Source organism: Vombatus ursinus, unplaced genomic scaffold (assembly GCF_900497805.2).
Source record: "Vombatus ursinus unplaced genomic scaffold, bare-nosed wombat genome assembly UNPS02004577.1, whole genome shotgun sequence".
NCBI lineage: Eukaryota > Metazoa > Chordata > Mammalia > Diprotodontia > Vombatidae > Vombatus > Vombatus ursinus.
The window spans coordinates 2,043,759-2,056,597 of NW_020944355.1; positions in this window are offsets into that span (position 1 = coordinate 2,043,759).

The following is a 12,839-nucleotide window of genomic DNA, read 5'->3' on the forward strand; positions in this document are numbered from 1 at the left end:
AGCACTCTCTAAATGCTCATTTTCTTCCCTTCCCCTTTTCCATCTGTCAGCAGCATCTCAATGCAGGTTCCTGTGTTGGGAGGGAGCTTGATATTCCAAGGTTCCATATAGTGCCAAAGTTCATGATTTGATTTTTTTTCTAATCTCAGGTAATAAATTTATTTTGTTTCTTTTAAATGAAACTCTCAAACTTCTCATCACCAACCCTTCCTTTTTATCCACCCCCACATATGTACGCAATCAAATATTTCCTCAGCCATGACAAGCTCAAGAAAAATGACTTTAACGTCTCCTCATTTACTTATTTTTCAGTGAAATTTAAGAAGTCTCAAACTGGAAGTAATTCAGTCACCACGCCTCCCTGGCAAAGAAACAGTTGTTGTTCACTCATGGGTCCCCCTTTCAAATGTTCTCTATGGCACCTTCTGAAAACCAAAATCTTCACAGTTATGGGTTTCAGAGCCCCACTTAATGACTCAATTCAACACACACAAAGCACCTACTATGGGCAAGGTGGATAAACAAACTATCAAAAAGCAGGTATGAAAGCCAAGAGTTTCTAAATTCTACCCCCATCCAGAACTAACAGTACCTGGCCTTGGGCAAACCTCTTTTCTCTGTGTCACCTTGCCCATCTGTAAGATGGGAATAGCAGAAGTGGAGGGAGGGTTAATTACTTTTTAGCAACCAAGCATTTTAAAGATGAACAAGTGTTATTATAATCTGCTTTGTGGTTTGGGGCTGTTATTGATGTTTTCAGATACTTCTCTTCTTGCTGATCTTTGGCTCCAGGGTTCATCTATTATTTTTAAAAGCTTTCTATTTTCTTTTTATTTTAAGATTATTTACTAGGGCACAGGAGGAGTAACCCAGGGGAAAGATTTATGTGTTGGTCGGTGCCTGTCTTAATGAGTTAAGGAATTGCATGCTGGAAATGGATTCAGAGATGGGCAGGAGGAGTAGGAAGCTGAATAACATGGAACCTCTGCTGGGAAGGGATTGCTCTGCCCACTTGGCTAGGCTCTTAATTGAAGACACTGGGTAAATGAGATCCAATCCTTGGCCATTCTGATTGGGAATGAACCGTTCTCAGAACTACCTCATTTTAGATTTGGGGGCTCAAGCCCCACCAGAAATAGACTCCCCTCTATAATTCATCTTACCTGGAGTCATTCAACTTTTGTTCAAGTCAACCTGCTTTTATTATGTTCTTACTGTATATGTAATATATATAAATATATATATATATATATATATATTGGTGTATTAGTATACTAGGCACTGTGCTGGGTGCTGAGGGTACAGAGACACAAAAGAAATTCTTCCTAACCTCTAGGAGGTTACAGTCTACTGGAGGGAAATAATGTGTATTCCAGGGGAGTATTAAGTATATTCAAAGTAACTACAAAGCAATTTGAGTTGAGGGAACTAGGCAAGGCCTCAAATGGAAATGCTAACAATGGGGAGAATCAGGGAAGGCCTCATGTGGCAGGTGGCACTTAAGATGAATCTTGATGGAAACTAGGGACCCCAAGAGGCAGAAGTGAAAAGGAAGAACACTGTAAGTAGGGGGCACAGCCTGTGCAAATATGTGGAGGTAGGAGAGGACTTATCTGAGCCTGCTGTCTTACTTGGTGACTATGGCTTCTTTCAGCTTCACTTCATCCCTCTGTGTAATGAGATCATTTATACCAAGTGTTGGCAAGCCATGGCTTGTGGGCCAAATCCAACTAGTCACTGTTTTTGTGCCAAGTTAAGAATGATTTTTATATTTTTAAAATAAACTTTATTGCATTTTAAAAAGTAAAATGCATTTTAAAATAAAGTTTTATTGTATTTAAAAATATAAAAACCATTCTGAGCTGGCAGGCAGAATGTAGCCCTAAAAGGCTGCCCCTGCATTATACCCTTGTTACCACTGATTGCTTCATCAGGAGGAAAGTACTAGCTTAACTTGGAGGTACCCACAGCACGTTAGCCAAATGAGCCCATTATGGTTCCTTTAAAGTCTTAGCTAACAAGTCATTTATGACTAAACAGTAGTAGGAAGTTCCAAGCCAAAGGAACAGGTTCGATGAATGCACACAATGCGTTTCAGGCACAGCTTTGTGACTTTCGCAGCACTTTTCCCTTGTCTCTCTGTCCTATGGGAAAGATGCTCTTGGTTCTATTCTGACAAGGCTATACCTGCCTTGGTCATTTTTCTGCATTATTTAGATGTGGGAAGAGGGACTCCAATCCAGCAAGGTTACGAGGGAGAATCTCTGGCTAAAGAACATCATTCTATATCATTCCCACTAAGCTAGGGATTGAGTCGAACAGTAAATCAGGATTTTTGCACACTGCAGAAGAAGCAGTTAATTTGAAATGAACGTCAAATCGTTAAAGGTAACAAAGATGGAGTACAAGCCGAAGCACTTGGCAAAGAGTTATGATTCTATTCTAATTATCCCAATTTATTTTTTAATGAAAGTATTCTCCTGTAATTGTTTTGATAAATTTTCTTAAAACTCTCCTCCTCCATCACGTTAGAATTATAATGGGATTTCTTTTTCACTTTGCAGCTACTGGCCCAGTGGCACCTTATGTTGGCAGGTGCCAGTTTTGTTATCAAGGGCACAAAAAGTTCATTCTTTTCCCGGGAACCCTCTGAAAGCTACACGGCTATAACACTTTCAGGCTTACAAGGTGCTTTCCTCACAACTCTGACGCACGAGGATTATTGGTCTCGTTTTATAGAGGAGGAAACAAAAGCTCAGAGAGAGAAAGTGACTTGTCCAGAATAACGCAGCTAGAAGTCGCCAAGGCAGAAATCAAATCTAGGTCTCCTGATGCCAACTTCAGCATTTGTTACACTTATAAAATGGCACCTTGAAAAATGAATTAAGAACCTCAGAGGTTATAGTCCAGTCGTCTCATTTTATAGATGAGGAAACTGAGATCCATAGAGATTTCAGTGACTTGCTCAAGGTCACAAAAGTAGTTAGTGGCAAAACTAAGGTTTGAAACCCAGGTCCTCTGACTCCCAATTTATATCTCTTTCTATTCCCAGATCTTTTAGGAAGTACTCTGGCCATTCATACTGTGATCATCCTCTAGCACAGTGGGCTCCAAATTGGAGGCCATCTCCTGACTCTGGGGGTGTATGATCAACTAGTCAGAGGGTGGAAAGATGAGTTGCATCCTGCCCTTTCCACAACTGCAAATCATGGAGCTTGTCTCTAGCACAATAACATTTGTCCTTGACTCCCATCATTTCTTCACTCTGCCTCAACCCCCTGTTGTGCAAGCTCCCAACCTCTCCCTTTTGAAGCCAGATGCTAGGCCTTGAGGACAATTATAACCTAGCCACTAGGCGCATACCACTGGGAAAGGTTCTACCACCACCACTGCCATAGCAACCTCCTTCCCCTCAGTCATGTAACAGAAAAAAAAATTGGAACAGCAAAAAACACAACTGAACACACAGCCAAAAATTCCAAAAATCAAAGAAGAGGTAAGCAAAGTTGAAAACAAAACCAAAAAACTTTTGAAATGATAAATAAAATAAATAAATAAATAAAATTAGGAGATTTAATAAAAATAAATATAGACAAAGCTGATATGTTCACAAAAAAGAAGAAAATGAAAATGCCAACATAAAAAAATGAAAAGGGAGAACTTGAAACAAATGTAAAAGAAAAAACATTGTGTCTACATTTATCGCAGTAAAAATTATAACTTAAATGAAATGGATGAATATCTATAAAATATGAAGTAGATTATCTGAAATTGAATTGGAAAATTTTAATATCTCGGTCTCAAAAAAACAAAATTTGACCAAATCATAAGTGAACTCCCAGAGAAGAAAACTACAGAACCAGATGGATTTACAAGCAAATTTTCTCAAACTCTCAAGGAACAATTAATTTCACAGAAACAGGGAGAGAACTCTTTCTACAAGACAAATGTGGTCCTGATGCCTAAACCAGGGAAAGAGAAAGAAAACTGTAAACTAGTATCTCTAGTAGATGTTGGTTCAAAGATTTTAATAAAAATTTAATATAGAGGTTACAGCAACATATTAAAAAGATTACGCACTATGATTTGGTTAAATTTGTGCTAGGAATGCAAGGTTAATTCAGTATTAGGAAAACCATAAATATAATAGACTATATTAATAGTAAAAAGAAGAAAACAATAAAATCACGTAATTATGTTAACAGGTATAGAAAATACTCACTATCTTAGTTTTAAATCACACACACACACACACACGAAGGCACAGAAAAATGGACCCTTCCTTATTTGAAAATCAGTATCCATCTAAAACAAAGACCAGGTATCAACTGTGTTAGAACAACACTAGGAGCCTTTCCATTGGACCTCCCGTATTTGAAATAATTCTTAAAATATCAGCTATAGCTATTAATGGGATATGAAAAGGAAACTGAAAGAATAAGGATAGGCCAAGAGGGAAAAAATTGCTTTTTGTAAATAATAGAATGTGTTACTGGTAGATTTGACTAAAATAATAAAATAATTAAGAACTTGAGGAACGTACTAAGACATAAAATAAACTCTCCAAATCATCTGCCTTTCTGTACATTATTACTAGGAAAATCCAGTAATCAGTCAACAAGCATTTATTAAGAACTTACTATGTGTCCACGTACTATGCCAAGTTCTAGAAATACCACCCCCCAAAAAAAGGCAAAAACAGTCCCAGCCCTTGAAGAGCTGCTCCTTGTGTAAAGGTGGGAGTATCCTGCCACATCCCTTTGTGAAAAGTATGGGCAGGCTGCCCTATAGGCATCACCATTGAGACTGCTTACAGCAACAGTGGCACTCACACTGGTCAGGTAATTCATTTCTGACAACCTGTAACTGCAAATGGTCAAATAATAGAAGCAGATTATTTTAAGAGAAGAAATGCAAACTATTAACAATGAAATAAAATGCTCCAAATCACCAATAATAAAGGAAATATAAATTAAAACTACTTAGGTTCCACTTGCCACTAATCAGCAAAAAATGATAAAGGAAAATAGCAATTGTTGGAGGGCCTATGTAAGGACAGGCATACTGATACGCTGTTGATGGAACTGTGATTGGATCCAGCTGATTTGGAAAGTAATTGGAACTATGCATAAAAAATGCTAAAAACGCACTTGTGCATGCCCTTTGACCCAGGGAGATAACTGCTAAGCACACATTCCAAAGAGATTATGAAAACACTTTATAGCAGAATTTTTTATTCTGACAACTAATTAGAAACTAAGTGGATGTCCATCAGTTGGTGAATGGCTGCAAAATTATGGTATATGAATATTATCTCACCATAAGGGATGACCAAAGGGACAGATTCAGAGAAACCTGTATGACAGGCACCTTGCTCTAAATCTAGAATCCTATGAGCCCAAGTTGATGGTATTTGGAATCAGAAGACCTAGGTTCAAATCCTGGCTCCAGTGTACATTTAGACATGTGACTTCCTCTCTCTGGCCTTTACTTACCTCTTCTATAAAATGAAGAGAGTTGGACTAGATCATTTTAAAGTCTGAACTTTGTGTCATTGTTAGTTACCTGTAGGCTCCAGCCTGAATCTGTGGGCTAAGCTGCATTCCGGGTCCGAGCCAGATGACTGCTGATTGCTTCTTTTCCTTCTTGCTCAGTATACGGCCTTAGGTGGAAGATCTGGGACCTTGACTGCCGCCACTACTGCTCCTTGCCCTGGTTATTTCTGGTAAAATCTCACAGAAATGGATGATGAAAGATTACAAGCCGTATTGTCTCATAAAGCAGAGGGAAGAGGGAGAGGGTAAAAACCAGTCTAAAGAAGGCATGGGGAGATAACCAACTGATCAAAGTCATACTAAGAGCATTTGAGGATGAAAACAGAAAAAAGGGAAAAGGGCAAAGATTTTCAAAAATTATTACAAAAACCTTTTCTCCCTCAAGTACAGTGGAACCACCACACTTGGATTCTAATGTCAGAGTCCTGATTTGTTTACAGAGAAAATAGAAATGGTACTAAAGAGAAAAAGGCTAGAATTATATTTGTGTATATTTTATATATATATACATATGCATATACATATGTATATGTTATATATATAATATATACAAACACAGTGGGTGGGTATATATACACACATATATGTGTGTATGTGTGTGTGTGTGTATATATATACATAGATGTATATAGATAGATATGATATATCCTTCTCTCACTATCTATATACAGAGAGAGAAAATTAAAGAGTGAGAGAGAGAGAGAGAGAGAGATCAGCATAGTGGGTTCAGGGAATTGTTCCTTCCTCTCATTGCTTGTGAATTTTTTCTCCTTTTACCTGGTGAGCTGGATTTAATCACTTTAATAGTTATATAACATTATAACATATAACATATATATTATATATTATATATTATATTATAATTATTATAACACTTAAGGTTTCCAAAGCACTTTGCAAATGTTTCATTGATCATCACAACACTCCTGCTATTATTGCCCTCTTTTTACAGATTAGGAAGCCAAGGCAAACAGAGGTCAAGTGACTTGCCCAGGGTCACACGGCTAATAAGTGTTCGAAGCTAGATTTGAACTCTGTTCTTCCTGACTCCAGGTCTAGCGTTCTAATCACTGTAACACCTACCATGATTTGTCATTTCCTTTTGGATATTTGGTCTTTTGTTCCCTAACAGGTTAAAAGTGACTACCTGGCATTTTTTGGTTACATAGGGTGCCTCTGGGATGTGTTTTATGTAGATTACATTATCTGTAGCAAACGCATGATATGGTTTGACATGGGCCTGTGAAGAGTATTTTGACTTTCCCATTTATCGCTCCTTCTCATTTCCAACTATTCCTTATAACAAAAATATTCTTAAAAGATAAAGAGAAAAAATTCCACAAAACCAATCAATATTAAAAATCCTAACATTATCTGAAATGCCCCATATCTGTAACCCCTTGTCCTTGCAAAAGAATAGGAAGAAGTGTCTTCTCACTCCTCTTCTTGGGGGCCAAGTGTTTTTGTCACCTCACAATATTCATTTTTGATTCCTTTGTGGTTGCTGTTTCTTGTTGTGTCTTTTGTTTTCCTGGTTCTGCTTATTTCACTTTTCATCATTTCATCTAAGTCTTTCCTTGATTCTCTGTATTCATCATATTTATTGTTTCTCAGAGCAAGGCTATATGCCATTACAGCCATGCGCTACAGTTTGTCTAGTCATTCTTCTTTCAGTAGATGGTCTACAAACATTTCAGTGTTAGAACTTCTTAATTTTCTACCATGTGGTATTCTCACTATTCTTATTCCTTGTCTATTATAAATTCTGATCTCAGTTCTGACAAATTGATGGTCCTGACTGTACACGGGCAGTGACATGGGGATAACTGCCACATTCACAGTAAGTCTTTCCCTGTCTGGTCAAATGTAGTCAATCCACAGTGAGGAGCGCTATGGTATGGTGTCCAGGAAGACCTGTGTTCAAGTCCATTCATTTTCCTTCTGACACATACTGGATATGTGAACTCGCCCGTCAGTATCCCCTCAGTGCTCTAAGACAAGGGGCAAAAAAGGGCGCTGAAAAGGATACCATTTTTAGATGAGTCAATCAGTGAGCAGTGATACTCCTAAATTGAGATTTTTGTCCAGTGGCCTGGAGGAAATGAGTCAGTCTTGACATTCTTGCTCTAAATGAGTATGGAAGAAAGAAGGAAGTCACAGCTAAATAGAACAGCTCACAGGTACTCCTTAGAGAATCAAAGAAAGGAGTTGGCAGATTGGGTCTTATAATATGTCCCAATCCTACAGGAAACATCATTTCATGGGACATATGGTCATTACATATTGTGGTACAAATGATAAGTGTTTGCAGGAAAACAACTGTGGTGCACACACCAGATTGGTTACTAAGGATGAAATAGTAAAGAAAGTCTCTGAAGAACTTGATAATACTCTGCTATTTTGTGGCTCAGTGCAAAGGGGGAAAAGGTGATTATGAGCAGAAATCTATGGAAAAGCATGATTTAGGAGAAAGAAATGAAAGAGGCCAATGACCTGCCAATTCTATGGAATTTCACACCTCTAACTCATCAAGAAAAGGCAAGTACCACATAAGCAGGCTTTCACAAACAGCAACCACTAGTGAACTGAAAGAGGATGAATGTAAGATCTTAGTGTGGTTATTGTTCATTTATTTATTTATTTATTTATTTATTTATTTATTTATTTATTTATTTATTTATTTATTTATTTATTTATTTTTTAGGCAATTGGGGTTAAGTGACTTGACCAGGGTCACACAGCTAGTAAGTGTCAAGTGTTTGGTCTGAGGCCGGATTTGAACTCAGGTCCTCCTGACTTCAGGGCCAGTGCTCTATCCACTGCGCCACCTAGCTGCCCCCATGGTTATTGTTTATTAATTATGAAAAAAGCCTTTGACTCAAAGGGCACAATTTTTGTGTTGTTGTGTTACAACAATTTGTGTGTCCTATCCATAGATCAAGATCATTAAAGACTCCTTAGGATATGTAAATTAAAGAAATAACCCTGTTAAGTTGTCCTCTAATAATAAACTTCAGGTGAAATACAAATCGGGGAAATAGAGGCTCACCAAAAATTTTGTTATGTTGGAGAAGGTCCACTGTAAATTTAGATCAAGAAGGAGTTTTCAGTGAATCGTGAGGTTCCCCTAGATGGTCCTTTGATGATTGACATTGTATCGGTGACATCAAGCCCCAACACACGAACACTGTCATCACTCAAAAGTATTTTATCTGTCTATCCACACAGGTAAGACAAAACAGATGAACAGTACTATATACACCTGAATGGACACCTCATAGAGTTTGCCCAACAGTATACGTGTATATGGGCAGCTTGGTGGTGCAGCGGGGCCCGGAGTCAGGAAGACCTGAGTTCAAATCCAGCCTCAGACACTTACTAGCTGTGTGACCCTGGGCAAGTCATTTAACCTTGTTTGCCTCAGTTTTCTTATCTGTCTGGAGAAGGAAATGGCAAACCATTCCAGTATCTTTGCCAAGAAAACCCCAAATGAGGCTACAAAGATACATGACTAAAACAACTGTGTGTATGTATGTGTGTATACATACATACATACATACACATACTGTCGGACAAGTGCATATATGTGTGTGTGTGTGTATTTATGCGTGTTGCATATATATGTATTTGTATATATGTATATACAAAGAGCTGGACCCAGAATTGAAAAGAAGAGTGGACTGAATTGATTTTTAGAAAATTGTAAAGTTCTTTTACTCACCCAAGTCATCCATGAAAGTAAAGGTCCATCTTTTCAATACTAACATTTCACCAGTGTTGAGATGTGGAAGACCATTGCCTCCAAACAACTAAAAATGAGCACCATAGAGAGGGTGGAGAGGGACATAGTGGGTGGGGAGACGCTGCAATATGGAACCAACAAGAAGATGGACTGATCATGTGGTGAGTGTACGGGAAGACAGGTGGACAGTCAGAACATATCCTTAATATAGAGCACCGGCCCTGAAGTCAGGAGGACCTGAGTTCGAATCTGGCCTCAGGCCAAACACTTGCCACTTACTAGCTGTGTGACCCTAGGCAAGTCACTTAACCCCCACTGCCTAAAAACAAAACAAAACAAAACAAAAATAAAGAACATACCCTTAAAATGTTGGGAAACAATGAGGAAGAACTGCAGCATATTGGATGGACTCCCTGTAGTGAATCTTTGGGAGGGCATGAATGGATAAAAATGTCATCGTATGGGCTCAGATTCTTACAATCTAGCCAATAGCTTACTAATGTTCAGACTCCTTAAGAGTCTGCCAATATTATGGATGTTCTAATAAACCTTGTTTTTGACTAAAAAAAAAAGAAAAAGTAAAAGAAAGGATGAAAAAATAGAGGACAATGTGAAAAGTCTCATTGGAAAAACAACTGACCTGGAAAATAGATCCAGGAAAGATAATTTTTAAATTATTGGACTATCTGAAAGCCAGGATAAAAAAAAAGAACCTAGACATCATCTTTCAAGAAATTATCAAGGAAAACCCCCCTGATACTCTAGAACCAGAGGGTAAAATAGAAATTGAAAGAATCCACCAATCACCTCCTGAAAGAGATCCCCAAAGGAAAACTCCTAGGTATATTGTAGCCAAATTCCAGAGTTCCCAGGTCAAGGAGAAAATATTGCAAGCAGCCAGAAAGAAACAATTCAAGTATTGTGGAAACACAATCAGGATAACACAAGATTTAGCAGCTTCTACATTAAGGGACTGCAGGGCATGGAATATAATATTCCAGAGGGCAAAGGAGATAGGATTACAACCAAGAATCACCTACCCAGCAAAACTGAGTATAATCCTTCCGGGGAAAAAATGGATATTCAGTGAAATAGAGAACTTTCAAGAATTCTTGATGAAAAGACCAGAGCTGAATGGAAAATTTGACTTTCAAATACAAGACTCAAGAGAAACATGAAGATGTAAACAGGAAAGAGAAATCATAAAGGACTTATTAAGGTTGAACTGTTTACATTCCTGCATGGAAAGATGATATTTGTAACTCATGAGACCTTTGTCGGTATTAGAGTGGTTGGAGGGAAAAAAATTATATGTATAGATAGATTGATAGATAAAGGATACAGGGTGAGTTGAAGATGAATGGGTGATATCTGGAGAATAAAATTAAGGGGTGAGAGAGGATTATACTGGGAGAAGGAGAAAGGGAGAGGTAGAATGGGGTAAATTATCTCACATAAAACAGACAAGAAAAGGATTTTACAGTGGAGAGGAAGTGGGGGGAAGTGAGAGGGAATGAGTGAATCATATTCTCATTGGATTTGGCTTAAGGGGGGGATTAACATACACACTCAATTGGGTATGGAAAGCTATCTTACCTGACAGAAAAATAAGGGAGGAGGGGAGAAGAGGGGGGGGAGGAGAGGGGGGAGGGTAGAGGGAGGGAGGGGGTAGTTAGAAACAAACACTTCTGAGGAGGGACAGGGTCAAAAGAGAGAATAGAATAAACAAGGGATGGGATTGGATGAAAGGAAATATAGTTAGTATTCCACAGCATGACTACTATGGAAGTGTTTTGCATGACTATACAAGTATAACCTATATCGAGTTGCTTGCCTCATCAATGAGGGTGGGTGGGGATAGAGGAAGGGAGAAAATTTGGAACCCAAAGTTTTAAAAACAAATGTTAAAAAATTGTTTTCACATGCAACTGGGAAATAAGATATACAGGAAATGGGGTATAGATATCTATCCTGCCCTACAGGAAAATGGAAGAGGAAGGGTATAAGAGAAAGGGGGGAGATAGAAGGGAGGGCAGATTAGGGGAAAGGGTATTCAGAATTCATGCCATCTTGGGGTTGGGGGAGGGACGAAGTGAGGAGAAAATTTGGAACTCAAAATCTTGTGGAAGTGAATGTTGAAAACCAAAAATAAATAAATTAATGGACAAAAAGTGTCATTGTATGAACATGTATGGATACATTATAATTGGCATCATTAAAGGAAATTTCTAAATTGATGAGATCACAGTTCTATTGGTGTATTTGTGAGACCAGAAACACACCAGATCTCCTTATATAACATGAGAGAATATAAAGTAGACAGTGGCAAACGTTGTACTTTGAACTCTTAACCAGTGGGGCTTAGTGGTGGATGGAGGTAGCTAAAAGACTTCATTTTGAGGATTTCTTACCTTTGAGATTGTCTCATGGCCTAACCAAGAGCAGCGCTATAGAATATGGCTTCTAAGTCTTAATCTTTCTCTACCAAGTGTCACAAAGAATAACTCAATGTGAAGGAGTCATTAAGTATGACAGTTGATATAAGGATGAAATAAGAATAGCACTGATAAAAGCTATAGATAATTCTCAAACTTCTTAGACATGAATACAGTAAAAACTCACTAATTCAGATTTAATGTCTGGATGTGAGCTGGACTAAAGTTTGTCATGCCCTATGGCTTGCTGAGTAATCCTCTACAAGGCAAGGGTTTGGAGTTGGGTTTTGTTGTTGTTGAGTTTGTGTTTTGTTTTGGATTGTTTTGGGGGGTTTTCCTACTTAAAGTCTTTGGTGAGGCTTTCATGAATTCAGAGGGGTTTTCCAGATCCTTAGAACTGTAACTGGAAAGTCCTTCACCTGGAGTCAAGCTGGGACCAGCAGTGGAACAAAGGATAGTCCCAAGATGAGAGATGGGGACATCACAGAAGACACTCCAGCCTACGTACAGTTGTGCCCAGAAATGGGGTGGCCTGTCCCCTAGAGAGATCTGTCATGGGGTATACAAGTGAAGTGAGGCCAGGCAAAAGAGTAGGATCTTACCAGCTGCACTTGAGTTGAAACACAGCGACATCTGGCTAGGGAATGGAGTCATGATACACAGGCTGGCAAAGGACTGGGATCATGGTCTCCATGAGATTGGAGGGAGGGGAATGTTTCTGTGTCATTGCAGAGAGAAAGTGCGTTGGTCTGGAAATCAGCACCTAGACTAAAAGCCATTCCAGGCACCATCTTGTATGATTTAGATGATGAGCCCTGTTAGGTAATCCCTGTGTTAGGCAGCGTAGTGCCCCAGTTTGGACTCTGCCAACCCAACCCAAAGTGTGACACCTTCCACATTTTGGGAACCAATAAAAATAAACTTTACCTGCTCTCTTTCTTCTCTACCATCTGGTGGAGGTGCTAATATGCAACGAAATAACTAAAAGGGGGAAGAAAATGTAAAAGAGAAGCAGGAGAATGTCTTAAGCTACCAAATAGGTAATCGGCCCTTCTGACCCATTGAAAGTTTGCTTCTGCTATATATAATAACTAGTAGTATGAACTT